The 26,813-nt window shown below is 44.5% G+C and overlaps 1 protein-coding gene across 5 annotated transcripts in view; it reads right to left on the reverse strand.

Moving 5' to 3' along the window:
- Window positions 1-26,813, reverse strand: part of TIAM1 (TIAM Rac1 associated GEF 1) — a 186,163-nt gene that overhangs the window by 145,307 nt on the left and 14,043 nt on the right. For 4 of the 5 annotated variants that reach the window (XR_007890810.1, XM_051631326.1, XM_051631299.1 and 1 more), the window contains exon 2: window positions 7,498-7,704. The gene's annotated coding sequence lies outside the window, so the exon portion shown is untranslated. Of the gene's footprint in view, window positions 1-7,497; window positions 7,719-26,813 lie in introns of those variants that run through there. The other variant, XM_051631308.1, reaches the window with a different exon arrangement.

Here is a 26,813-nt window from a genome sequence, read left to right on the forward strand (position 1 = left end):
GCACTCCCACAGCAGAAGATGATCAGCAGCTGAACACATCTCTAAATTCCCATGCTCCTGCAGTGTTATAAAGATCCAATGATATTCCAAATACTGGAATTTTCTTCAATTGAAGAGACAGGGAAAAGAAAATGGCAACATTCCAAAGGTATCTTAAAAAACTATCCATGTTGACTAGCACAAAAACCCCCCAGATTAGCAGAGACTTGCACACCCATGTTCCCAGAAAAGAAAGATCTCCCTAACTGGCCATCCCGTTCCTCAGCCTAGCAAGCATGCTGCCAAGCTGCTCCAGGTACCAAGGGCAAAAGAGTACAAGTGCAGCCACTTCAGTAGATAACTTCAAACCTGGCATGGCCAACCCAGGCACTACACATCTTTCAAGATCAGGTGCTCACTGAGCAGATGACTGTTCAGATAACAAGCTGTAAACAAAATCATACACATGGATACACAGAAGAAATACTTTGGCTTCAAAGGCATTTTTATTCAGCACATAACATTGCAGGAATTTCTCTCATGTCTCAAATAGCATTACTCTGTGCACCAAGTCAAGTCCACTTATGGCACAGCTTATTTGTGCCCAACCATTAGAAACAAAACAACAGCCTTTAACTGCTCACAGAGACTGCAGTACAACGTCCTGAGGTTCAGAGATGTTCTGCAATGATGGGACAAGCTATTCCTGGAAATCCATCTGGTTGCTAGGGCAAATTCTTGTAACGACACATACAATCCACCAAGATGAATCTGGTTTGCAAGTTAGGGGAGGAGGAAAAATTAAGATGAGAGATGACTAACCAGGGTAACGTGAGAAACCAAGTGAAATGCCACACTTTACAGAAACATGGTTAGGGCTTCCATCAAAACTCAGCTGAACTCCTACGTGAAACAAGCCTGGTTGTTTTGAGCCAAAAGAGCCTAGATCACAGGCTTGAAAGAAATTTCAAAAGGTTGTACAAGGCATCCTGCTGCCCCCAAGGCAGGATTAACTATATATAAACAGTACCTTATGCAGGGCATACCACTGCTGAATCATAAGCATTTATTCATACAACTCCCATGTATCAGTATCATTTGTCTTTTACACAAGGAAGTAAATGAGGCAGACATAATGTGCAGTTGAGGGCTAATGGCTTCATTTAAGCCTCCTGAAAAATTACAAAATCATTCCAGATGCTCAAAAACCCACAAATAACTGATGAGTCACTTCTAGGAGCTCAATGCATGGATATCTTCTCACTGCCAAAATTACTGGAGCCTCAGTTCACATCAACCTGTTAAACACCCAGTAGTCTTGCATATTTTATAAAAGACCATCACGGTTTTTCTACCCAAATTCTAAACTTTCAGCTCAAGGAACATCTTTTCAACATTGACAGGGCAAAGATGGTAAAGAAAGGATAAAGAAGGGAGGGGGCTTATAGACTATGTTATATTTTCTCCACAAACAGTGAATAGAAACTTGTGCTGAAAACCACCAGCTTTGGATGACAAAAACTGGAAAAGATTGTATAATTTATATTTTACTGCCATTATCTTCTCATCAGCTTTGTGCTGAACTCGACCAAGACGATAAGAAACCACGCAGACTGATCAAGTTTCGGAAACCACTTTACTCTTCTTGGTAGCTGAGTGCTCTGCATGTCAGAGGAAAGCTTGTGTAATTAAAATAGTATCTCACTTAGAACAGAGAACAGAGAATATTTCATTAGGTTTTAAACTGTGGTGGAAAGACTTATACAATAATCTCACTTAGGCCTCACAGCCAAATGAAAAGTGCCTACCAAGACTTAGTTGAACTTCAGCTTACCCACCTCACTGGTAATAGATTGTACTGCCAACACAACCTGGCATTAAAACTCAATTACTGTGCTCTTTTTCTCCATTTTGACTTCTGAAATAAAAAGGTTCAAATCTATGAGAGATTTAAACACTGCAGAAACCACAAATTAAGTGAAATTCATTAAGCCATCAGACTTAAAGATTACTGCTGTCATCTGTAGGACCAATACTAAAGGCAGAATGACCACCAAGAATAAAGCCAAAACCTCTACCACAGGAGACCAACAGGCATCCAGCAGAACAGTCACCTCTGCTGTGTCCTGGGCACATTTCACAGGCTTCTGGTTAGCAAGGGTAGCAATTCTCTTCACTGAGATAGCCATGAACCAGGTGACATACAAGCCACCAATGCATTCTTCTGTGCCAACACAGTGCACCCCCAGCCCCCTGCCTTTACAAAGCACTGTTCAGGTGAAGGTCTATCTGACTCATTTACCTTTGGGCAGCAGATTCCTCCTGTACATACATATGACACAGGGACCCCCTGCAAGGGTCATTCCTACCCATAAGGTGGCACAGGCCTGGTAGAAGGGGTAGAAGGTGTAGAAGTGGGGCTCCAAGGAACAGGCCAGCACACCAATCCAGGCAGCAAGCCCTCCCCATTTCTACTGAACATGCAAAGCTTCAAGGCTCTCCGAGCTGAAGCAGCAGCCCTCCTTCTGCTCCTCTCTCTGCTCAGGAAATAAATCAACTCTTCCTCAATGGAGCATTTGGGCAAGTAAAGATAAGGACTTCGCTGAACCATTCAGAGCTCGAACTGCAGCTGCCTTGAAACTCTTATCAACCATAGCACCAAACACAAGGTTTTGTGCTCTTCCAGCTGCATCCCAAAGACCTCTTCAAATGTGACAGTTTTATAAGCAGGATTTCTCTAGTGGGTTACAAAAACTTGGCAATTCTCCATACACCCAGTGCGTTCTGCTGTGTGAGCTCCAGCCAAGTCTCCTGCACCATGTGGAGGCAAAGCCCAAGAGTGAGGCACTCCCAGGTTTCTGCAGTGATCCAGATATGCTACTCAGACCTTTAAGGACTATAACAGTACACGTGGGTACAAGCAAGCAGCAATTTAAGGAATGACCGTGTTCACTTTAGGCACTGTTAAAGAGGCTAATGCTTCCAAATGACTCTGTTTTGAAAAATGGGGCTTAAATACCACTTAAATATAAGATCATAAAGAGAAAAACACATGTGCACGTGGCTCCTAAGAAACCAAACAGCTCTTCAAAACACAATTTCCCTGACATGCTCCTAAAGCAAGTTTTTTTACTTAAGCCATCATCAACTGAAGTGCAGGAAAGAGATGTCTACACATTTGTCAGTAAATATTCCTATTCTACACATGTAAAAACATTTGCACAAAGTAACCTAATATGATAAAATTCCATTATACATAACATAAATTATACATGCATATACACATGATATTTGTATATGAGCCTATACATGTATCACAATGTATAGCTTCTTACAAACAACTTCAGGAGAGAGTTTGGTCATATGACCACCTCCCTCAGGGAAGCAGAACAGAGAAGACTAAAGGGAAAGGTACTTTCTAGCCCAAGTGAAATCCACTGCGGTCAGGAGACCCATCCTATCAGCAAAGATCAAGACAGGAAACGAGGAGACACAGCTTTTATTTCCTGCAGCATCGCTTCCTTCTGGGCAGCTCCACTATGGCTCCCCACATCTCTGCTGCTCCTTCAGTCATTGTCCTTGCAGCCTGGCAGCTTGTTTGTGGAAAGGGCTCACCTTTGCTATGAGTGCAAGCATTTACCTGCATTAAGGTCCTTATCTCCCTCCAAAGGGCCCCGCAGACAGGTAAGCTGGCTGCTCAGCTTCCTGCTGAAGGGAGAATGGATTGATAAATATTGGGAAGGAATCTCCCTGTAGCTTTACTAGAACTGCATAAGTGGCTAAAATTTTCCTAGAGCAGCAGAGAGCTTGTGGGGGACACAAAATACACAGCTGCACAAATGTAAGACCAGGGAAAGAGGATGGAAGGTTCCAGAAGGTCTGAAATGTTTCCGGTGAGATGCACACACAGGCTCATCCAGACTCCTGACAAGTACTCTGATTTGAAAAGGCGCTTTAATCTGCCTTAGATCTATATAAACAAAGATCATAGAAACAATTGTATATAGCAGCCTGGGAAAGAGAAATACTGGCATCATCTTTCACTTTGTAGCTTTATGTTGGAGAGGAGGGAGGAGAAGGAAAGAGGGAAGTAAAGTAACCACGCTCACCACCAGGGCTGGACATGAATAGACCTGTTTCTTTTTGTTACTTTGGGTCATCAGGATAATTACATCCTTCATAACAGCCACCGATCCGCGTCAGACAGCACATATAACTGCCAGCAAACTTCTGTAAGTTACACAAAAGAGCTGCATGTCTTGCAAAAGAGCCTCTGCACCTCGCTTGGTGCTTTCAGTACAGATCCTGGAGGCACTCCTTAAGCAGTGCCATACCAAGCCTATCAGCCAGACGGATGGGCAGCCTCAGCCCACGCTGGCCACGGAGCCCCGGTGCCATTTGGGGAGCAAGGTGTCCTGCCTCCAGTGTCTGGGGTACAGCCCACCCACCTCACGCCATTCAGGGGACCCCATGGTTCGACCACAGCTCAGATGCTGCACGTGGTTTTGGACTAGTGGTGGAGTTGATGGAAAGGTCAGTCTGAGCCACTGCACTTGTTTCAACTCCTCCTCCCCCATCTGCAGAGTTTCTAAATTAATCTGGGGCTTTAGCCTTGTTGGCTTTTATTGCCATTTCTTAAAGAAAAGCCCAGCTTTCACGCTACAAACTACAGGGCTGAAATCCCCAGACAAGTTTACTGAGTGCTTTTTGCTATTTGCCTTTGCCCTCATTCATCCAAGTGTACTCCCTTAAGTATCTCCTAAAAGTCTGACAGAAAATGCGCTTAGTTTTTTTTCTTCTTTTCCCTTTCCTGCAACGTTTTAATCAAAACGTGCCAGCCAGCTACATCCAGCAGACTCAAACAGCACTACTTTGTACAGATTGCACCCCACAAGTCACATCAGCAGGGTGCAGCCTGAACCAATACCACCCCCCAAAAAAAGTCCTGACCTCTCTACTCTGAGGCTTCTGACTTGGGGATGCCAGAGGGCAAGAAATCCTGCTTCTGTGCAACAAGACATTGTTAAAAGGAAAATTCCTCTGGGTTTTGGGGGTTTTTTTTTCTGCATCTTTGACAAGGAGATCTGTGTGTGTATGGCCCACAGCTAAAATAATCCTACGCCTACTGAAATCAAACAGGAATTTACTGACCAGCTCTCACAAGCTGCAGGGACTGAGCCAAAGCCTAGAAAATTGCACTGGCTGTCCCATGACAATGTAATATGTTTTCTATTTTAGTTTTGTTTAAGTACAGGAGAAGAACAGAATATCAGTAAAAACATGTTTAACTAATAAGTGGAAACATTCTGTTAAGTTAATCAGGGTGCTATAGGTGGGTAGGGGAACACTATGGCTTCCCAGGACATGGTAACCAACCAAACATAACCCACCATCGGCTCCTGGCAGGATCAACTGCTCAGCTGCAAGAGCACACATCTGTTAGCACTGGCATTTTACAACTGGAAAGTATTAAGGAGGGCTGATTAATTGCTACAAGATGAAATTTCCATGCCTTCATTTTACATTAGCAGCTTTGTAGTTAGCAAAAGCCCCAGGGAAAACCAGAAAAGGATGGGATGTGAGGAGGAGAAAGTAGCCCCTCTCAGATGTGTGCAAGGCCAGTACCTTTTCAGCAGGACTTCAGCATCCATCAGAAAGAAGGCCTCCACATTTCCAGGCTGCACATAAAATGCTATGGGTGGTGGGTGCTGACACAGCAGTGTGATCCAGAGCTGCCAGACAGCCCCAGTGACCCTCTCCACCACAGGGGAAGCTGGACGGGCTGGTGTCCTGGGAGTAAGCAGCAGTGCAGAGGAACCACAGCAGCCACAAGATGGATGGAGGCAACACCACCCCTCCTCCTACCCCACCTCCCTCCTCTTCTTCCCCTCCAAAAAGGAGGGGTGAGGGCTATGCAGCAACTCCAAGGCTGCAAAGCTCTTGCTTTGCACCCCCCTCCCCACCTAGCCTCTTGTGCCTCACATAGGGACCAGCTGCCTTAATAAGTGGAGACCTTCATGAGCCACCTTTGCCTCACCAGAATGCAGGAGTGGGCCCAAGCACATGCACCTGAACAGGCACAGGGGCCAGCGTCAACCATGAGAAAATCCCAAATGCTCCATCAGAGGACAAGCTCACCAAGGCACAGGGACGCACTGCAGGGGGACGTTGGTGTCACAAGCTTTCCACCAAGATGCTTGAGTCCGACCTGTCAGCACAGCAGCAATTTGTACCTGCTGCCAAAGTAGGAAGTAGGAAACTCCACCACATCTTGCTCCTTGGATGGAGCAAAGCAAGACAACGGCTTTGTTGTCACTTCCCCTGCACCCCCTCCTCTCCCCTCTGCAAACAGGCCTCAGGTTTATTTCCAACACACGTTGGAGATATGAACTCAGATGAACAAAAGAACAAAAACTCTCACCCCCTCCCCTTGGAGGAGGGGGAAAATTGAGAGCTCGGTCTGCCACTCCACTGCTAGCTGGCACTGCCGGTGCCACGCGGGCCGCTGAGCGCCGGGAAATTTCACACGCCATATGTGCGGAATTGGGAAGCGCCGATGGCACAGGGCTGGAGGAGCAGCCACTGCCTGCAAATCAGCCCTGCTGCAGGGAGGGAGAAGCAGCAAAACAACATCCACAAGTAATCGGTCACGTGCAGTCTTTCCAAGGTGACACAACGCCCCTGGACGCGCTCCCCATCCAACATGAAAGGCACATGGACACAGTGCACGCTTCAGCATGGCCAGCCTGCATGTGTATCACTGCTGGTGGTGACAAACCCAGAACGTAGCATCCGCTCTCACCACCCTGCAGCCCACAGGCAGGAATCTTGGGGACCAGCATGCCACGCAGAGACAGGCAGGGTCAGGGCAGCAGAACCAAGGGCACTGCAGACATGGCTGGTTGCGTGCCATGCACACAGCTGAACCCAGCAGCTCTGCCCCGTCCCCTGGGATCTCTGTTTCCACCTGGGAAACTCACCAGCATTATTTCTGGGATTGCCATTGACAGGGACCCAGACCAGGCAGGAGAGCACAGTGGCAGGCAGAACAGCCCTCAGCAAGGGTTAAGGATGCACACACTGGGTGCAAGAGATGAGCACCCTCTTGCCAGGGAGGAGAAAACCCCACCTCGCAAGGAGCTCCACAGGTGGGAATATAGCATTGCCAAGCTTCAAGCATCAAAACCTTGAGGTCTGCTTCACACCTGGGGCTTTCCAAGGTTTGTTTAACAGCTGCTGGGCCCATGTGACAAACTTTACACAAGTGAGGCTCAAATCCTTCTAATTAAAGAGACACAGAAGTAAGGGTAGGAGGGGCAAACAACACAAAAGACACCCACACACTTAAACTGTAAAAACCTAAGAGGTAGAAGAGCACAGAAGTTCTTGTCCCAGAAGCAGCAATGCTTTATTTTCTTTTCTTTCTTGGAAACACCTCAGTCACTGAAGAAGGGGGAAAAAAAAAAAAAAAGAAAAGAAAGTTTTAAAAACATGGTCTGACACATCATTTGTACTCACCTTGGCAAGATCTCGTTTTCCAAAGGTCTAACAGCTTCTAGGTGAATATAGCAGCTCCGGAAAGAGAAGAGTTTGACAGCAGAGAGATACCTTGAAAGCAGAGGCTGAGTTTTTCTCTGTGTAGTCCCATTAACAGATTTTGGCCTTCATGATTCCTCCAGTTGTCTTCTCCTTCGCAGAAAGGTCCGAAGACGAGTTGCGCAGCAGCTGTGGGACGAACACAAGAAGCCTCTCAGAAGAGCTGGGCTCCAGCCATCGGGGGCGAAGGGCTGATGCCCCAAATGGCTGTGCCCCGTGTTGGGCCTCACCAACAGGTACTGGCACGCTCCCCTGCACAAAGAGCAAACACAGAGCTGACAAGTGCTGCCTTCAGCTATGGCACGGCATTTTGCTTGTGTTTTATGTAACCATTTATGACTGTTACTCAACTATGAAGGAGAGCTTACCATGGAAACCGCAAGGAGGTGTTTTGTTTAAGATACAGAAAACACTTTTTAAGTAAGAGCTGTTCATCTCTAATATGCAAACATCTGAACTGCATTCAAGGTTTCACATTTAGATGCATTTCCCAGAAAATGGCCAGTCTTACTTACAAGCTACGCACTGCACAGGCATACTTAACAACAAAGAAATGTTCTTTATTTTTTCCTTTCTAAAGCTAAAAAGCCAGGTAAAATGAAGGAATGGATCCGTTCCTTCATATAGCCATCGTAGGGTTCAGCAGGAAATGCCACTTTCTGCTGAGGCCCCGTGGGACTTCAGCAGCTTAGCAGGCTGCCAGCCTACATCAGCCCCCCAAACTGCTAAGCCTCAGGGACCAGTCCCAGTCCTGTATAGCCCACAGTCAGTTTGGTAAGTGACCTAGTAATCCAATTAGGCAACAACAAAGGCTGTCTAAAGAAATAAAACAAAAGGAAATGTAAAGGAAAAAGCAACAGGAAAGAAATTATGCCTAAAGCAAGTCGTATCCTCATTACTCCCCTAATCTGCAGTTGCAAGGAAGAGCTTATCTGGGTGCCCAGTACCTATGAGAGGGGGACAACAACCTACCGAATGCCCACATGGCTGGGTGGCAGAGGCTGCTTTCATGAGACCTCCTGCCCATCTCCAGCTGCTCAATCCCAAATAGCATCCTGGTACTTTTCAGAGGATGCCCTACATCTGGCACAAACTTAAACAAGTACATAAGAAACCACCCATTCAGCTTTAAAAGTCAGATTCTCTAGGAAGAGAAGAGAAATAGAATTGTGCAAGGCACCATGAAAAACTAAAACTGCAAAAAAGGGGATTTCTGATAAAAACAAATGTTTACATTGCCAGTGATTTTCACACACCTAAGAAATTAGCATGGCCAAAGTTTAAAAAAAACACGTTAAGCAATTTCCTAGGGGAGCACTGGCTTCAGCTGCTCTATAAGATAATTGCAAAATCAAACACAGAGTAAGAGATCTCAGCTGCTGATGGATTTGTCTGTGGGTGTGAACATTCAAAAGCACAAAAACTATCACATCAGCTTCCATGCTGGAGGCCCAAACAAGAGTATTATCTAGAGTTTTGAAAAATAACAAAATGAAATAAAAAAAAAAGCCTTATACATGCCATTGCTCTGGAAAATTAGCATTTTTAATAGAAAAGTAAACATAAGGCTTGTTTTATATGATGATAACTATCAGCATGTCAGGGGTTTTTTATGGTTTCTTCATTATCATAACAAAAGCACGCTGAGCTTTTTGGTTGAACTGCAGGAGTTAAAAATGCGTAACATCCTGACTTCTTAGAGATAATTTTGCAAACAAGAAGTGACAAGGATGCACTCCTCCTACCACCGATTTCTTTTATGAATAACTTTAACAGCACTTTAAGTCTGCAGAGACCCAGTTATTTTATCAGACCTGTAATCCAAGATCCAAGTTCAAAAGCAAGATAAGTTAAGGAGCTGGGCATCCATCCCTGGCTTAGAAAAATGCTTCTCCTGAATATTAGCATAAAGCATCTGCTTTTGCTGTATATCCTATGACATGACACTACACAGCACCATCTATCAACAATATACTTACTGCTTCTTGGTAGCTGTTTGCCGTGCTACCAAAACCTTGGCTGAATGTGGACAGGACTCTCTTTTGAGACAGGCCACTCCTGTGCTAGGCCAGCTCCTATGCTGGAGCACCCAGAGGCTCCCCTGGACCAGAGAAGAGTCAGTGCCAGTCCAATTGCTCTCCCCAGCTGAGGCTGGGCACTGAGCAGCTGAAGCCCTTGCCTGCCCAGACACAGGCAGGTGGATCCCCAAGCATGGGGTACAGCCCCTGGGATATCCTCTGTGCACCAACACGAGGGGTTGCCCCACAGCAGCAGAGCCAAAGCCAGCCTCCCACCCAGCAGGGAGCACAGGACCTAGCACACAGGGCAGCCCCAAAACATGCTCCCACATGTCACCTGCTGCAGCCAGCAGTGGGCAGGGAAGAACAAGGAGCCTGACACCCAAGCAAGAAAATCTCAAACACTGCAGGTTCATCCAAGCCCCTGGGCAATGTTCAAGCCATCAGCTACACAGGTCTAGAGAGTGACCAATTTTGCAGTGAGCAAAATATTTTTCTACCTTCTCCACAGATGATTAGCAACGCAAGCCTGAAACGTCAAACACTGACTCTTAATTACTGAAGTCAGCACTTAATGACTCCAATTATATTTCCACTGATTTCTGAAAATTGGATTCTCCACTACACTTGCTGTGTTTAAATTAGTTTCTTCCCTCATCCACAGTAATTATACTTTGACAAACTAAATTGAAATACAGTTGAGATTTCTAAGATCCTACTTTAAAATAGTGGGGATTTAAGAACAAAAAAAATGTGTAAGCCTACCACCACCCACATTTTTCACTGCCTTCCCTTCAGGGTACAGGAATGAAAGGCATTAAAAGATGAGAGACATACAAAGGACAGTATTTTGTTAAAATGCCACAGTAAAAATGTTTTAGTAGTAGGATACACTGGTTTAGTTCTGTGATAGAAACTCACTATCCTATCCACCTTATCACTGAAATTAGCTTTGCCTTGTATCCTAAAAACCAACAGAAGTTACACTTTTTAGGCTTAACATCACCAATACCACAGTGGACTCCAGCTACCAGGAGATTCAGATGTGCATTTATTGGGAGGGAATACATTTCTCACTTATAACTAACAGCTCTCTAACCTGCATGCTGGGACTCAAGTATCTAGAACTACAATCAAAACATGCCTATGGAGTAAGTATGACTTCTGCAGGATGCAGCTGCACCCATCTGGGGATGCTTACCCTTTGTTAGGGAATTATTTTCAAGTTTCTATTCATAAATAGTATTAGAAACAGAAAAGGACAAGAAAGTAGGCAGCATATTTCAAGAAACTAAACAAGCAATGGAAAGAATGCATAAAAATACATTATTTCAGGGAAAGCCTCTACATGTATTTACTTAATATGATAAAGAGGGAGCAGTGATTTCTCCAAAGAGGATGCCCCTCCATGCATTTTTCTCCTGAAAGAGGAAGGAAAAGCCACTAAGAGCCCCTAACCCCTTTGCCAATCTCAAACACCCAAAGCAAATACCCTTACATTGCAGCAGCCCAGCAATAACCACAGGAGCTGTCAAGTGTCCACAGTAACTACAGAAAAGACAAGGTGCCCATGCCAGCACTGCAGGCAGCACTGCAGCCCTGGCAATACAGGTCACAGAAGGGTGTCTCAGCACCTGGACAAATTAATCCTAATCCCTGCAGGAGCACAGCCGTCTCAGGAGCCAGCCACCTGGCACTGCATCTCAAAGGACAGGCAGGCATTACCGTGGCTGGGAGGTTAGCACACTGAGCTACCGACCCAGCCCCAGAGTTAGCTGATGGTAAATTAAAAAAAGGTTTCATGTTTCTGAGGGTTCACAACTACCCCAACAGAGAGATGACAACAAGTCTGAAGCAGTTTCAGATGTGGCAGAGCACCTTCTAGCTCCTTGTGGCAAAGGGGTAAGGCATTGCAAAGTCCCCACCAGCTCATTACAACTAGAGAGACATACAAAGCAAACCACCTGCATGGGTTCAGTGTGCTTGGTGTTAATTCAAGGGCAAAAGTACACATTTTCAGGGTCACATTTTCACTTCAGTATAGGGATATAATATGATGCTGTCACAGCTACTTGCGATAATACCTTTTTGCTGTGTTTGTTTCTGCTATATTTTTATCCTCATCTCTCATGGACACCCATTACTCAGCAGCATTGTTGGATTTTATGTTCACATACAGTTTAAAGGCATGGCTATTTAATGTTCTCTATATGTAAATAACTACATGCTGTTTCAGTCCCTGCTATGCAAGTGAAGGAATGATTAGATTACAAATGAATACAAAAATATGTCAAGTTAGTTTTCATCGACAAATCTAGAAAATGTAGCATAGACTAAGCTCTATCTTCCCCTTTACCCATGAATTCCCATTGCCTCTAATGAGCACATAAAGCAACCAGAAATGGACAAAAAACAGCCCAAGAAGCAGGACTCCAGGATAGCAGCCAGTAGCCTGGGTGCAGCTCTCTCATGGGCATCCCTCTGCCTGGAGGCAGGGAAGGCTTTCACCACTGCCAGTGCAAAGCCAAATCACATATGGTGAAACCAAGAGGGGACCACATGCTGAGGATGCTTTGGGAGCCCACCATGGCCCCCTCCCATGGCACAGCAGAGAGCAGGAAGCAACAGACCTAAGTCTGGAAAAATGCCATGTGGGATAAAAGAAACTCCTGTCACCACCTATGCTGGTGTGCAGCGTGAGCAGGAGCCACCACATGGACAGGTGGCTTCATCACCAGCAAAAAGCAGCCACAGGACAACACATGCAAACAGCAGCACAGCACAGTAATAACTAGCAGGGGCAAACACCTGCATTTTTAAATATTCTGCTTTTACTCTGTGCCATAAGCCTAGTACTGCTACTAGAAACAAACACACATTTTTCAGTGTAATTTATCATCTTTTTAATATGGCTGACAGCATTCATTGCAAATCAAAGCTCCCATGCCAAGCACATTAAAACCATTTTTACTTTTCAAAGATGAGGACCATGAGAGCCAGCAGCAACATTAACATAACCACCATTTCCAGCTTGTTCGGTATCAGAAACCAGCACATAGAATAATCTTTTGAACTTTCCAAGGTGGAGAAATGCTCTTTAAGTAAATAAAGAGGAGACATAATTTGTTGTTCAGCCAGTCTCCCTTCCTTGCAGAACCTCAGGAAACACTTGCTCCCAGGCCTTTAAATGCAAGTGAAGAAAGGCAGAAAGCTCACCAGCTATCAAGCATCCTATAGCCTCAGGTAATGGGCAGCAAACCTTTCATCACAAGCACCCCCAGACGGCTATGATGCAATCCACAAAGTGCCTGCCTGACAAAAATTGGGCTTGAACTGCTGAATATGGGAAGTCTATGCTGATGTATAAACTATGTATGTATAAACTAAACTATGATGTACCACTGAAAGCAAGCAAGAAACATGGCAGGCAGCAGTCGTAGCATGCAATTTCTTTCCAATAAACAGGGAGTTTGTTGGGTTAAAACTCTTACTCTTATCCTAGGAGGGTGAGCACACAACTGGCTGCCATGCACAACACTGGGCAGCGAGTAGTGGTGGCTGCCAAGTCGATCCGGCAGCAAAATTGCCCAAGTGTATCAGTACAGCGGTAAACAGATACAAGCACTCCCCATGCAACCACCTGCCTCAGGATAGAAATCAGTGTCTGGTGGCAAACAAACAAAGAAGCAAGCAAGCAAGACCAAGAAAAGCCTTGGAAGGCAGAAATCAAGATGCTAATCAAGAAGCCAGGAAGGAAGGAAAAACCTTTGGCCTGTGGAAGCAGGCAATAGATAGCAAGAAACTGGATGATAATTCAATTTATACAAATGTGGACCAATGATCAAGTTTGTATATATTATATCTATACATATACTGTGTATATATATATATAGTATAGTTAGGAGCCAGAGTGACTGCAAGAGCTATTGGATTAAAAAGATGCTCTAAATCAATGGTGCAGTGAAAGGATGGGAGGAATCCCAAACCTGCTCAGCTTTGCCTTCTTCAATCCCTATCCCACCCCCACACTCCCTCAGTATACTAATGAGGAAGCCTTGCCCAAATCCAGTCCCAGTAACTGATTTCTGCTGCCCTAAAGTGATCCTACAGCTCTAACAGCAGATGACTGATCTCATTTCCTACACTAGCAGTCTCTGTTGTGTGGTGTTGCTATGCATATTAATGATCCTTAATGGCACCTAAAAGCATCTGCAAAGTCTCAAGTATGGATTTTACCACTTAGTTCCATGTTTGGCAGACAAAAGCCACAAAGAGCCGACAATGGTGAAGTAAGTTTAAGGATCAAGACCAAGAAAGGAAAGCATTCATTAAGGCATCCTCTTAGTCTTGTAGGAAGGGGCATTAAGATGATTTTTCTCCTTGACCAGCAGTGGCAAGTGAGTAAGATGATGAGTAACATTAGCCTGAAGGGGATTTTTAAAAATAAAAATGTTCGTGGTTTTTTTGTTGTTGTTGTTGGTTTTTTTTGAAGTTGGCAGGAAATAAGCCTATTCAATGGAAGCAATTAAAAAAAAAAAAAAAGGTCAAGGGAGCATCAAGGGAGCAAAGGAAAAGAGCTGCCCATTTGCCTATGACATTGTCAGCTTCTGACAGTGATGGAAGATTAGTCCTTAGGAATACAAATCACCTCCCATCTAGGCTCTTGGAATTCACTGCTTCCCTGTGTCTGCTGAAGAGGCACTATCAGCTGGTCCTTATTTCTCAAGATTGGGATGAAGACAGGGGGCAGGATAAGGCTGAAAAGAATGGTTAATTTTAAAAGAGACAAACAAGCAAGAGCCTTTTGAAATTGATTAGACAATGAAAGTAAATGACTTGGCAAAACAACCTTGATTTCACTGCCAGAGTTATAAAAACATCTAAGAGATGGAGTGCTGTTTTAATGATTGATATTCTCACTGTATGCTCCTGCAGAAATGATAAGTACTGGGACATTTATTGGGGTAAAAGAAATCACAACCAAGCCACCTCCTTTCCTCCTCTGTGAAAGGAGAAAAAGCTGCCAGGGATGTCTTCGTCCAGAAACCAATACACCACCAAAGACTTAGGAAAATTATGATGTTGCCAATATAAAGTTCAGAAAATTGTATTCATCAAGTTCACATGGCATTTGTTGTTTCCTTGCCTGGAGGAACAGTGTATCAACATTCAGGTAAGTGACCAAAACCAGAAACCTGCCTTCCATCTGCATTTCTGCTCTATAGCTAGACACTATCCCATGCAGATCTATTTCTGTTTCTTTAGGAAGTCGTATGGCATGGGGAAGTCCCAGAGCCTTGGGAAAAAAATATGCAAAACATAGATCATGCCTATGTCACTCATCTGATTGTTATTAAATATTTTTCTGTAATACATCAGTAAAGAAAAGAGGCTTCAGTCCAATTTCATAACACAGAAGTCTTGAATCATCATGTTAACGAGGTCAGAACTGCAACTGATATAAATTTACTTACCACCGCTATAAATCCCAGCATCGTAACACTGAAATATCCCAGCCGTCAGAGCAGTGATGTTGCACACTGCCCTGCATTTTTAACCTCAAATGTACGTAATTGTTAATCACTGACCCATTCTCCAGCAGCCCTTGGCAGGAGTCAGTTGCTAAGCGACCCATTTTTGCTCCAGATACTTCTTAAAGCTAGTTTAGAAATGACCAAAAGTCAACAAAATGAGTGTTGAGACGATTGCAAACAGACCCAAGGTAGAGGTGAAAGCGTAAGAAACAAGTGAGACTGACTCACACCTCTATTGAAAGTGTAATAATAGTCCGTGGCGCTTGCCTAACTATGAAATCCCCTTGAAGAAGCCTTGCTGCAGCCTGGATGCAGCTCACACACCTCCTGACCTGCAGTATTAATTACTATCTGTTTCTGAACTACCTCCTGTGCAAATGGCCAGCACAAGAAGACAGAGATGTGGAGCCGGACCTCTGTGCTTGCCCAATCTGGCAGTTGCACCCAAGACTGAATCTGGGAGGTGTTGTGGCTGCAACCTGACACAGCTGAGAGCAGACACCCCGCTGTGCCCTCCCACCAGCCCCACAGGATTGGAAAACCCAAACATCCACAGCTCACAGAGCCCACTGGGTGACAGGTGACACCCTCCAGACCAGCATGTGCAAGGATGTGAAGGACCACACCAAACAAGGACAGCTTCAGAAACACACACAGGGTTTTCTTAGGGAAAACCACGCTGTTCTTTGAAAGATAATGGGAATATAATTACTCTCCCAGCCAGGAGTGCTGGGATTTTCTACAGACCAGTTATTAGAAATAATCAGGTAAAATTAATCAAGTAGAGGGTAGAAATCACCCAGCCGGTGTTTCTGCACCCACATTGCCCTGCAGCCTTCCCTTCCCAGCTCCACTATCCATAGGTACACACTGGCACACAGGCCCTGCCAGCACCCAGCCATGGGCCTGCAGAGCAGCACACCAGGCAGGCAAATTATTCCTGCTGCTCCCTTCAACAAGCAGGTGAGGCTGGGGCTCTCTCACCTGCAAGGCTGTCACATTCCATGGGACTTGTGGGGAGGGACTTCCTGACTCTGGGACTTTCATCCTTCTGGCAAACTAGCTTGGGTGGTGGGACACAGACGGCAAAGGTGGGGACTGTGAACACTGTCCTGTCTCTATTTTCCTCCCTTTTTGCTTCTCTTCTTCTTTGAATAAGCACCTTGAAGAAGAGGAGCAACACCACATTATGTCAGCTCAGAGGAAAAATGTCCTCATCTTGGTATTTTACTCAGGGATCACCATCTCATTAACAAACACTACAGTATGTCATTATTAGTTATAGAAACTTGATTTTTGTCCTAGAGGAGTCAGTGGCAAAAATGCTACAAATTTAAACCAGGGCAAGACTGAGCAACCATATTACTTGTCAAGAAGGAACTGGAAAAATTGCAGGATTCAGGAGGAACATGCAGACAGGAAAGCTCCAAAGTTCTGCTTTTTCAACCTTTTTTTTTTTTTTTTAAATACAGCCTACTAGTATAGATAGTAGCTATAGTTGCTAGTGTAAATAGTGTAACTTTTAAGATCAGGTTCACAAAGCAGATGAGCAATTCAGGAAGAGAAGCTGTGCCTGTATGCCAGAGTGGATATGCAGGTAGCTGAAAATGTCTTGCTTTCTTGTTTTCAGAACAGACTGTGTATCAGTTCAATACATTTATGCAAACATGCTTTTTTTTTTTTTTTTTTTTTAAACTTCAAGAAAACTTCAAGCACAGCCTAGCCAAACAAGTCCTGGAGTAAGTACTCATAAAACAGTAAGGGCTTCCAAGCTTGTGCCTTTCTTTTATCATCAGGAATCTTCACCAAAAGTAGCCAATGGTTTAGGTGTAGCAGAGATGGATTAAGGAAAAATGTAAGCTGTATTTTGTAAAGACAGAGAAAAATACTTGGGCAACCAAATGATTGCCAGAAACAACATGTGCAAAAACAACAACAGGATCAAGAGGTCAACAGAGTAAGACAGAGAGGGACCCTGAGCAGAGCACCCACCCAATGGATGCCCACCCAGTGGGCATCACCCAGTGGGGCTCCAGCCAGCCACACAACAAGGCAAGGGGACAGAAATGGGCCTCCCCATCACTGACCAGCAACCCCTGACCAGCTGGGTGGTCCAAGGCAATGGAGAGACCAATGGAGAAGTCCTGACTTGACCTTGTCTTCACCATTGGTGAATTTTCACCCCCCTGAGCACCACTACAGGTAGGATGTGCATCAGCCTACACCATTGCATTCACCTACATGCTCCACAGACACTTGGCGTTTGTTTCACTTGGTCTCTGTGAAAGCTCATGAATGAAATGCTATAAAATTATTAGCTTGGAAAATAAATTATTAAGCATGAAGAAGGGGGTCCCGTGAGACCACTTGTATTTAGACTGTATTCTAATAGTTTGTTATAAAAGACTTAAAACCTTAACCCAGCTTGCCATCGCTGCTGCTCTTTGGGTCTGAGCGAGCTGTTCACCACACTTGGTGATATTAAAACAAGTTACACAGCGTAAAGCTTTGTCACTGCCTTGTCAGTCACTCCAAGGAACACGATACCATCACCGCTAGCTGACCTCTGGAAGTTAAGTATTGTTTCATGAAAAAATACTGAAGCTTGTTGATGGCAACTTGCCCTCCAGACAGACCGACCTTGCGCAACACTCGTCCTGCATCCAAGCCAAGGCATCACCCAGCGGGATCACTAACTGGAGATAAATACCCACAGCACATGGAAAGGTAGTGAGCCAGAAACACAAAAACAGTGTCTTTGGGAAGGCTGCTGGGATTAAACAATAACATTTCCACCAGTTCTGCAGAGGAAGAGCTAGAGACAATCCAGAGTAGGAAATTGGCCAAGTAAAACTGCTAGGAGCTGAATTGTTCACTGTTCGCTTTTGCAAGCAAAGCTTCTAGGGAAAGAAAACAAACCCCTTTCAGTCCTAGAAGTGCCTGGAGTACAAAACCTGGACTCAGCTTTGTACCCTGCCTGTCCCCAGTTATAAAAATGATCAGGCAGGGAGAGCAGAAGGACAGTGCAATATACATATGCATGCAGGCATCAAACAGGCACTGCTGCTCAGGAGCCAGAAGACAGACGGCAGAAGTAATTTTAGGCTCACTGGCTTCTGCAGAACAGTAACAACAGAAAAAAAGGAATACAAAACAAGTCTTGGAGGAAGAGAGCAATTCAAGTAGCACCTGATAAATTCTGCATTTGTTAAATGATTGGTGCCCACAGGCATCAAGCAACCAGCCTCGCAACAAAGGCAAAGGTGACTGTTGAGATCACTGGAAGTTCTGCTGGTACAGAGACCTGAGGACCAAGTCTAAATCTTTCAAGGACCTCCATGGTCCCTAAAAGAAAGAAGTGGAGGGGAGGGGGAAGCATAAAAAGAGACAACCAGAGCTGATCTGCATAGTGCTCTGCGCTATTGGACAGGAAGCAAATCCAACCTTGCATAAAATCTTACAATAAGCATTTGGAACCAAATTCCTACTTCATCAAACCTATTAAAATCAGCCATCAAGAAGAGCTTCAACCTACTCAACACGAGCAAGCACCAGGCAACTAAGTCTGCTGGAGGGCTTGGGGCAGGAGAGGAGGGAGGCAGGAGCAGCCACAAGGGAGAGAGGAGGTGCACAAGTCCAAATGGAATGGAGCTTTGAGCAACCTGATCTAGTGGGAAGTGTCCCTGCCTATGCAGGGGGGTTGGAACTAGATGATCTTTAAGGTCCTTTCCAACCCAAACCATTCTATTATTCTATAGTGCTACTAAGACAGATCCATGCTAGTCTGGGTGTCTCCGGCTGGTCAAAGCCCGTTCTGTTGCTAGAGTTCTTCTCTCTACTCCTTCTTCTATCTGCACCCCATATAGCAGACCCTGCCTTCTGAAGCCTCTGAGGCTCCGAACCCACACAACTCAGGGTGTGCATGTGGAAGCAAACCTTTGGTGAATATCAACCCTACCAAGAGTGCTTTCAAGCAGACTGGCTTCCTGCACACCTCACCACATGGTCACTAGCATTTTCCTTGTCCTCTTCCTCATGCCAGCATCCCAAGGACATCAGGAATTGGAAATCCTCCTCCTTCTCCTCCCACCTGATGGCACTGGGATGGACATGGGCAGAACAGGGCAAAGCCAGCACAGCCACTCCTATGCTGAATCTGTTCTGGTAAAGCAGCCTAATGTTTCCAGAGAGCCATTAATCCATCACCCTTCAGCTTTAAAATTTATGCAAATTATTTTTGTTCATAATTAATTAAGGTCTCTAAATGTGGAAATTAAATTATCATTTACAGTGTAAAAGGAGATAACCCAGAAAAACCTAGATAGCAGCATCAGCTCTCTGCTTTGCATGAACGCAGAGAACATGTGGGGGTGGGAGCTATCTGGCAGTAGCTTTAGGTCATAATACAGATTTCAGCATCTTTGAAAAGCCACACAGGCCCAGTCATACAGATTTTCATTTCTGAGGTGCCAAATAAATCCCAAAACTCACACACCCCTCAACTCTGCTCCCAAGAATCCCCTAGACTCTTGCATTAGGAGCACATTTGTAAGATAGCTAAAAACCCAGCATCTCTTTTATTGCTTGGCTCCTCTGCTGGAAAACAAGATGTTTGAAGCACAAAAGAGCCACTCGTCATATGTATTTAGACTCAACTTTCCATTCAAATCAGGCTGCAGCAAAAGAGAGAACATACAGGGAAACAGATGGCCCTGCACTGAACACAAGGCATAATTCACTTGAGGGGCTGAGAGTCAGCGAGCAAGATGGGATGAGCAAGCTGCAGGTCAACACAACCACTGAATTCAGTCTTACATTTACAGCAGCACCTGGCTGTAAATACGGTAATGCACACTAAAGCCATGAACACTTTCTCATTAACTCAGGGGGAAAGATTCTGGAAAGTTTTTTCACTTCTTGTTTCAGTGGCAAAACAGCATCTGAATTGGTGATGGAGATGACGATGACAGTTTCAAAAGCAACTTCCTCCCATCCCCAACAGATCATCAATGCAGTTCATATCAGAATCCACCATGAGAGTAAAAGGATCTTTTTCTCTTATATTCAGCTATGGGCTTGCCCAATTGTAAAGGGATATTGAGGCTGAGATGATGGCAGGAAGATGGTCTGCATACAGTTACTCAAAGAGACCAGGAAACAGCCATGACCCAAGACGTTAGCATACTCAGCCAGGCACAGCCAGATTGCAGAAAGGGTATAAGCCATGTTGAAATTAAGCAAAGAAGAAAAGGTTAATATACATGACCTTTCTGATTCTGCGCAGCCAAAAATAATGAATAATGATGCACAAACTACAGGGAAGTTCCAGGGCTGGATTCCCTCTTGTCCCTCCCACCCCCTTCTGCACCCTCATGTCTCGCTGAAGTCAGCAGGGGCTGAGTTGATGCCTGTGCTAACAGTAGGCACAAGGCACAACTTTTCCTTACAGAGGGAAAAAGGGGAGGCTCCTTTTGGTACCCCACAGGAACCTTTCAGAATCAGTTCCTCACTTGGCAATACAAAAACCACTAAGCCAAGTAACAGCACAGGCATGTTTGTTGCTGAAAAAGCAGGCTCTGAAAAGATCAAGAATGTGGATAGCAGGAACAAGAAGAACTGCTCCGTCTGGTCTCTCTTCCTTGTGCGCCCATCTCCGTGAACCCACTGCCTTTGCGAATGCAACCAACTGGTAAGTGCCCTTCTGCTGCTGACGCACAAAGGATGCGAAACCTCAATTAAGGATCCACATCTCGCAGGCTGTCGCAATTCATGCCTTTAGCTCTGTAGGACCCCAGGTCAATTCCTGATGGGTACCTGCTCCATAAACAGAGCTCAGAAGCTAGCGCCTCCAAAATGCCTACAGACACACATGCAGAGGTATATAACTGAGCGCCAAAATAAATGCAACTGTTTTTAAAACCCACCATTTATTTCTTGCAAGCTATCCATTGACTATTCCACACTCCATCTAACAGTTTAAGCCTTGCAGAGGCCAAGGCACATGCTTGGTTTCACATATTTATGCACATCTGTATTTACACACCACGAGCACCAGAGTTTAGCAGATGCCCAAATCTCAGCAAGACTGCAGTTGGTATGTCAGTGCCATACCCAAAGGAGCTTATCTCTGTATCTCCAATATGACATGGCTCCAGTGAGCTTGGTGGCCACAGTGGAGGTGAATGAAGTTCGTGGTTTTCAGCTGGAATTAACTACATAATTTTATGAGAGGCAACTCAAATTGATGCCAACTTCAAGATGCTATAAAATAAGGAGACAAGTGTGAAAAGTGAACAACTGATGTGTACCTCAAAAGGTGTACCGCATTTAAATGTCACTGCAACACTGAAGGAAGTGAGAAGCCCCTTCAAAGGCAGCTTTACTAGTGTTTGTAGATATTACTCCTCCTGAAGACCCTGAGAGCTGCAGCCACATCCCAGGTGCCCCCATTTCACAAACACATACCCCAGCCCCTGCCTCCAGAGAGCTGCCTTAGGCAAGTGCTCTCCCAGTCCAGTAGCCACACAGGCAGATCCTCACAGCAGCAGGACCAGAGCATGCCCCCCAAGCAGTTCTCTTGCAAGGACTGCCTTAGCTTCTTCCTTAGCCTCTTCCTCAGCCAAGATCTTCAAACCAGCCTGCTTGCTGGGGCATCTGCCTGCCTGCTCCCAGAAGGCAGCAAGGAAGAAAGGAGATGTTTCCCAAGTCCCTTGTCTACACAGCTCATTTTGCAAAACTGTTTTGTGAAGCCCCACTCCTGCAAAACACAACTTCACCTCTCACTCCCAGTGTGCAAACTAACAACCTACCGGGACTACTCACAAACACAGCCACACACAGATGTGCCATACAGTCCTCAGACCTGCCACAGCACAGCATAAGCCTTTGAGGTGTGCAACTGCTAAGTGACACACAGAACTCCCCAATTTCGTTTGCACATTTGTTGTTTCATTTAATACCAGATAATCCCAACCACATAGGCTCCCATTTGCTCAGAGACCCACTGGGCTCCCTGTTGGTTCTGAAAGAAGCAAGAGCACTGCCATCCTGATGTCTGCCCCAGGCTTTGGGTCAGGTCCTCCAGAAGGAAGGGGACTGCAGCAGAGCTGCCTGCCTTCCAGCTCAGAGTCAAAACCTAAGACACTCCACCATTTCCAAGCAGTGAATATTGCAAACTGCTCAAACACGGCAGACAGGAAAAAAGCAATTTCCTCATCAGCACCACTTTTGTTAGTGACAGGACCCAAAGCAGCAAAAACAACTTTTCCACCTTCACCAAACCAAGAGCACATGACACATAATAAATTCAGCTGAGGACCAAGTGCTTTTCTTCCTAATGAACCTTTCCAAACTAGAGCAGACAATGACCACAAAACAATTACAAAGAATAATATTGGAAATTGCCAGTTAGGTATAGTATATTAAAGAACCTTCAAAGAAGAAAAAGAACTTCAACAAAGACACTACTTATTTTTACCCAGCTACAGACAGTACTTATTTAAGAGAAAACACTTTGCTGGAAAACATGTTTGTTTTAATTATTTAACTCTGACTTCACACACAAATAAATCCAAGCTATGGAAAACACCATACCTAGGCTTTTAAAAAGGCAGGAGTTGAGCCAAAGAGCTACAGTAATTAATGTTTCTTTGCAATCTAAAAGGTATTTACCATTTGGTTTTGCCCATGGGAAATAAACGCTGTTGCAAAGTGACATAAAACACTGTTGCAGTGTAAAACCTGCCTCTACCCTCCCCTTATTGCTCCCTGGGGAAAAAATCTGTATGCAAGTGAACAGAAAAAAGGGGGTTACCTCATAAAGGCAGAGACATTGCCCCTTCTCCCCATCCTGGGCTGAGTACCATCTCTCTCCAGGAGCACCCATGAGGGACCACACTGCCCCTCACCCCCCATGCGTGTGCTGCCTGCCACCCTCTGTGCCAGGGCACCCAGGGAGGTAGCTATGGGCAGCAGCAACCCTGTGGCCAGTCCAGCCCATGCCACCTGTCACTGAGGTACCCAGGGCTGCCTTGGAGGGCTTTTGGACACCCCAGCATGGGTCCACTGCCCGTTCCCTTTGGGACCCAGCAGAAATACCAACACAGCTGCTCATGGTGTGGCAGCAGGCAGCAACCAAGGGTCACCAACACACCAGGAAAAAAGACTGGAAATCGCTGTTAACTCCAGAGCAGAAAACTGTCTCCAAGTGTAAAAAACTTTCAATTTCAGCTCCGTTTCTATATAGTTGAAGCATCCTAAACTGCCTGAGGTTATCAGCACAAACATCAAACGTACAGAGCCATATTAAATGCGTCAGCAGCTGGTCCATTTGGATCTCCAAAAGCAATACCAGTGCTGGCAGAGTAACCCAACTATGAGCAGCAGAATTGGGAATTGGATGCAAAGGAGAAAAGAGAGGGATATATGGATAGTTAATAAGAAAGCTCACCAAGCAATTAAAAAGAAAATATAAAACTTTTTTAGAAGAGAATTCATCATCCAGGCTATTTCAGTCCATTAAATTTTTAGCAGTGCTACCCATTCAAGTCAGATACCAGATAGAGAATTTATACTTTTCACTTTTTGAAGCAAACCTCCTTCCATAAAAAGGAGAACTGGCCTGCTGGCAATTCATTCACAGTGGAAAAATAAAGTGATTCCCCCTCATGCACAGCAAATTCAGTGGCAAAAACTCCATAAATATTGCAAACCAATTTCAGTAATACATCTGATTCGAAAGGAGCTCAGAAGCCAAGGCTTAAAACAAGCCATTAAAGTAAAATGCTTTTGCAGTGAAGTGTTCAGAGGTAGCGTTTGGGGATTTTTACATAATTCTTTTTTTTCTCTCCAGTTTGTGACACTGTTACATCAAAAGCTTGATCTAAAACCCATAGGGTAAAATACCAGTAGTGGCTCTGTTTAAGTTGCAGAAGATTTTTGGAGCCCTTCATCAAGCTGCAGCCCCAGCCACAGAACCAGACTGCTTCCCCAGGGAAGAAGCCAAAAGCTGCTTCTGTTGGTGAGATGCTCACACAAGCTCTCCCTGCTTTAAGACTTAAGAGTTAGTACAGATATCCTTGCTGACAGCACAGGAATTTAACAGTTAGAAGGACAACCTTCTCTCTAGCCCACCAAAGATTTGACATGAAGCTCAGCCCAAATTCCCTCCGCATCTAAATAATCTCTAAAGGGAATTCGCACAGCCAAGGAAGGGCGAGCAACAGCAATTCCGTAAACCCACAAGAGAGACACAAAACAGAGCAGCAACAACCCGAAGATATGTCCTGCTATTTCTGCATCAGTTTCTTTTATAAACTGAAAGGAAAAAACAAAGCAAAACCTGCTGTTTAAAATATTATTTGGAGGTTACATAAGGGATGTTGAATAAAAATAACAATTTATTAATTCTTTATTAAAAGAAAACATCCCGAACAAAGGTCCTAGGTAGAAAAAAATATAAACTCATTACACAATTACAGAGCATTTACTTAAGACCGCTGTGATGAATGCACACAAGCAGTCTTCGGGCAGGGCTTCTCCTGAACTTCCGAGTGTTCAATTCCTCTGCTCGTAACACTGCACAAAATAAATAAATAAAATTGAATACTGTATGTATTAATAACTCCTGATTTAAAATATTTATGAAAGATTATTATCATTACCCCCGACATGGGTCATCCGCAGTGTGAAGACATTCAAATGCACAGCACAAGCAGCAAGGCCTAGTAAGAGTGAGCATCAGAAATGTTCTTTGCTTCCTGGATCACTCATAACTGCTGGTAGGTCTCACATCTACTGGGCATCAAAAAAGGGTTCAAACAGTGACAATAGGTTGGTTTAACTGCAGGTTTCAGAGAGATGTCTGCTCCCAAATGTTACCCTGTATTAAAGCACAAGTTACACACAAGTTAGATCAGCACAATTAAAACAAGCCAGAACAATCCTGTTACAGCTAGGCTGTCTAGTGTCTCACACAGACAAGCTTAAATTCACACTTAATTAGCTATTTAACAAAAGCTCAGTAGTCTCTAAGCCCAGCTTTTCAGAACTTAAGGGACCACCAGCAGCATTTTCAAAAAATAGCACGGTTTGGGGTGAGTGGCTATGGAACAAACAAACAAAAAACACACCACCACATTTCCTTCTGTAGAAGGGGCCTCACCAAGACCTCAGGGCACATGGACTCTCATCTGCACCAAAGTCCCTCAACAGCCAGCTGTGAGACCATACAAATCCACACCAGCTTCAGGCAAGGCAAGAGGCTGCCTTTAGTCTCCTGTACCCTTGCTGAGGCTGGCTGCAATGCCTGGAGCAGCAGCTGCATTCCAGGTAGCACTTGAAGTTTCACTCACTGTGGCAGATAACAAAAGCATCAGGTATAAGGAGCTGCCTCCCTTATTCTTGTTAAACAATATTATACAGCAATCTTGCAGTTCCTGTCAGGGTCGTTACCTAGTACCACAAGCAGTGAAACAGAACCATGTGGCACAGCAGCATCTTGTTATCCTCATGACCTCATGGTTAGACTTGGATTTATTTATCAGTGCTTTCTGTATGAGAGGGGGGGCTATTTTACCTGAAACACTTCAGCACACTGGGCCTTTGGGTCACTAACCTCACACCACTTTAACACAAATAAATGCCAGGTTATAATCACCTCCAAAAAAACAACTCAAGAGTCTACTTGAACAAAAGTAGCAGCAGGTTTACTTCAGGCATCTGGAGTGGAAGTAGGTATTACAACCCAAGTACAAGGAGAGCCATAAGTGGCAGAAGGACTCTGATAATGAGACAGGGAGATTAAAACTGACCCAAACATCAGAACAAGCCTTTCAGGAATGTCAAAGGAGAAATCCAGGGTCTGACAACCTCTTTAACATCATTGGAGCTTTGGCTATGTAGATGGATGGATAGCTATCAATGTTTAAATTCTCCTGAGGATTTCTACAAGTTTTATCTTACTGTGTAAAAAGAAGTTACACAAAATGACTCAATTTTGCTTTTGAATGTTTACTCTGCAACAAAGGCTACAGGTACTTTGGTCTCCCCTCTAGCAACACCACATGCTTTCAGCTCCTGAAATTCAGAATGTTTTAAAATTAAATAAGAATAGGAAATTAAATATTTTAGTCTCAGATAGGAGAAACAGTATTTCAAATACATAAAACATTGGCACTGGTTAACAAAAGGCAAATTGATTCAATCTCTTGAAAACCTTAGAGGGGTGAAAATTACCTTCCTCCACCAAGCACTACAGAAGAAAATTTAAAGGAAAGCATTTACTGATGAGTGACACTGCTATATCTAACTTGAAAGACAAGATTTAAGGCTAGATTAGGTTTTGTTGGCAAAGCTGGAGGAACTCCATCAATATCAACTGTCCTACCCACTTCAACAAAGCCAGGACCTGTTTTATGGTGGCCCACAACATGACCTCAGTTTTGAGCTTATCTTATAAGGCTAGGCACAGTGTGTCCCACTGAAGCATTACAGTTTATGGACTCAGCCAAATCTTCCATCTCAAAATGCCAGAGTAAAACCAGCAACAATTATCATCCTGGTATTGAAATATGCAATAGCACATGCAATGGATATGCTTCAGTTGATTTGAGAGATAGATTAGTTCCCAGCACTTCTTAATTCCTTTAGAAATGCAGTCACCTTTAATGCCTTTAATGCTGTTTCT

Source organism: Apus apus, chromosome 1 (assembly GCF_020740795.1).
Source record: "Apus apus isolate bApuApu2 chromosome 1, bApuApu2.pri.cur, whole genome shotgun sequence".
Taxonomy (NCBI): Eukaryota; Metazoa; Chordata; class Aves; order Apodiformes; family Apodidae; genus Apus; species Apus apus.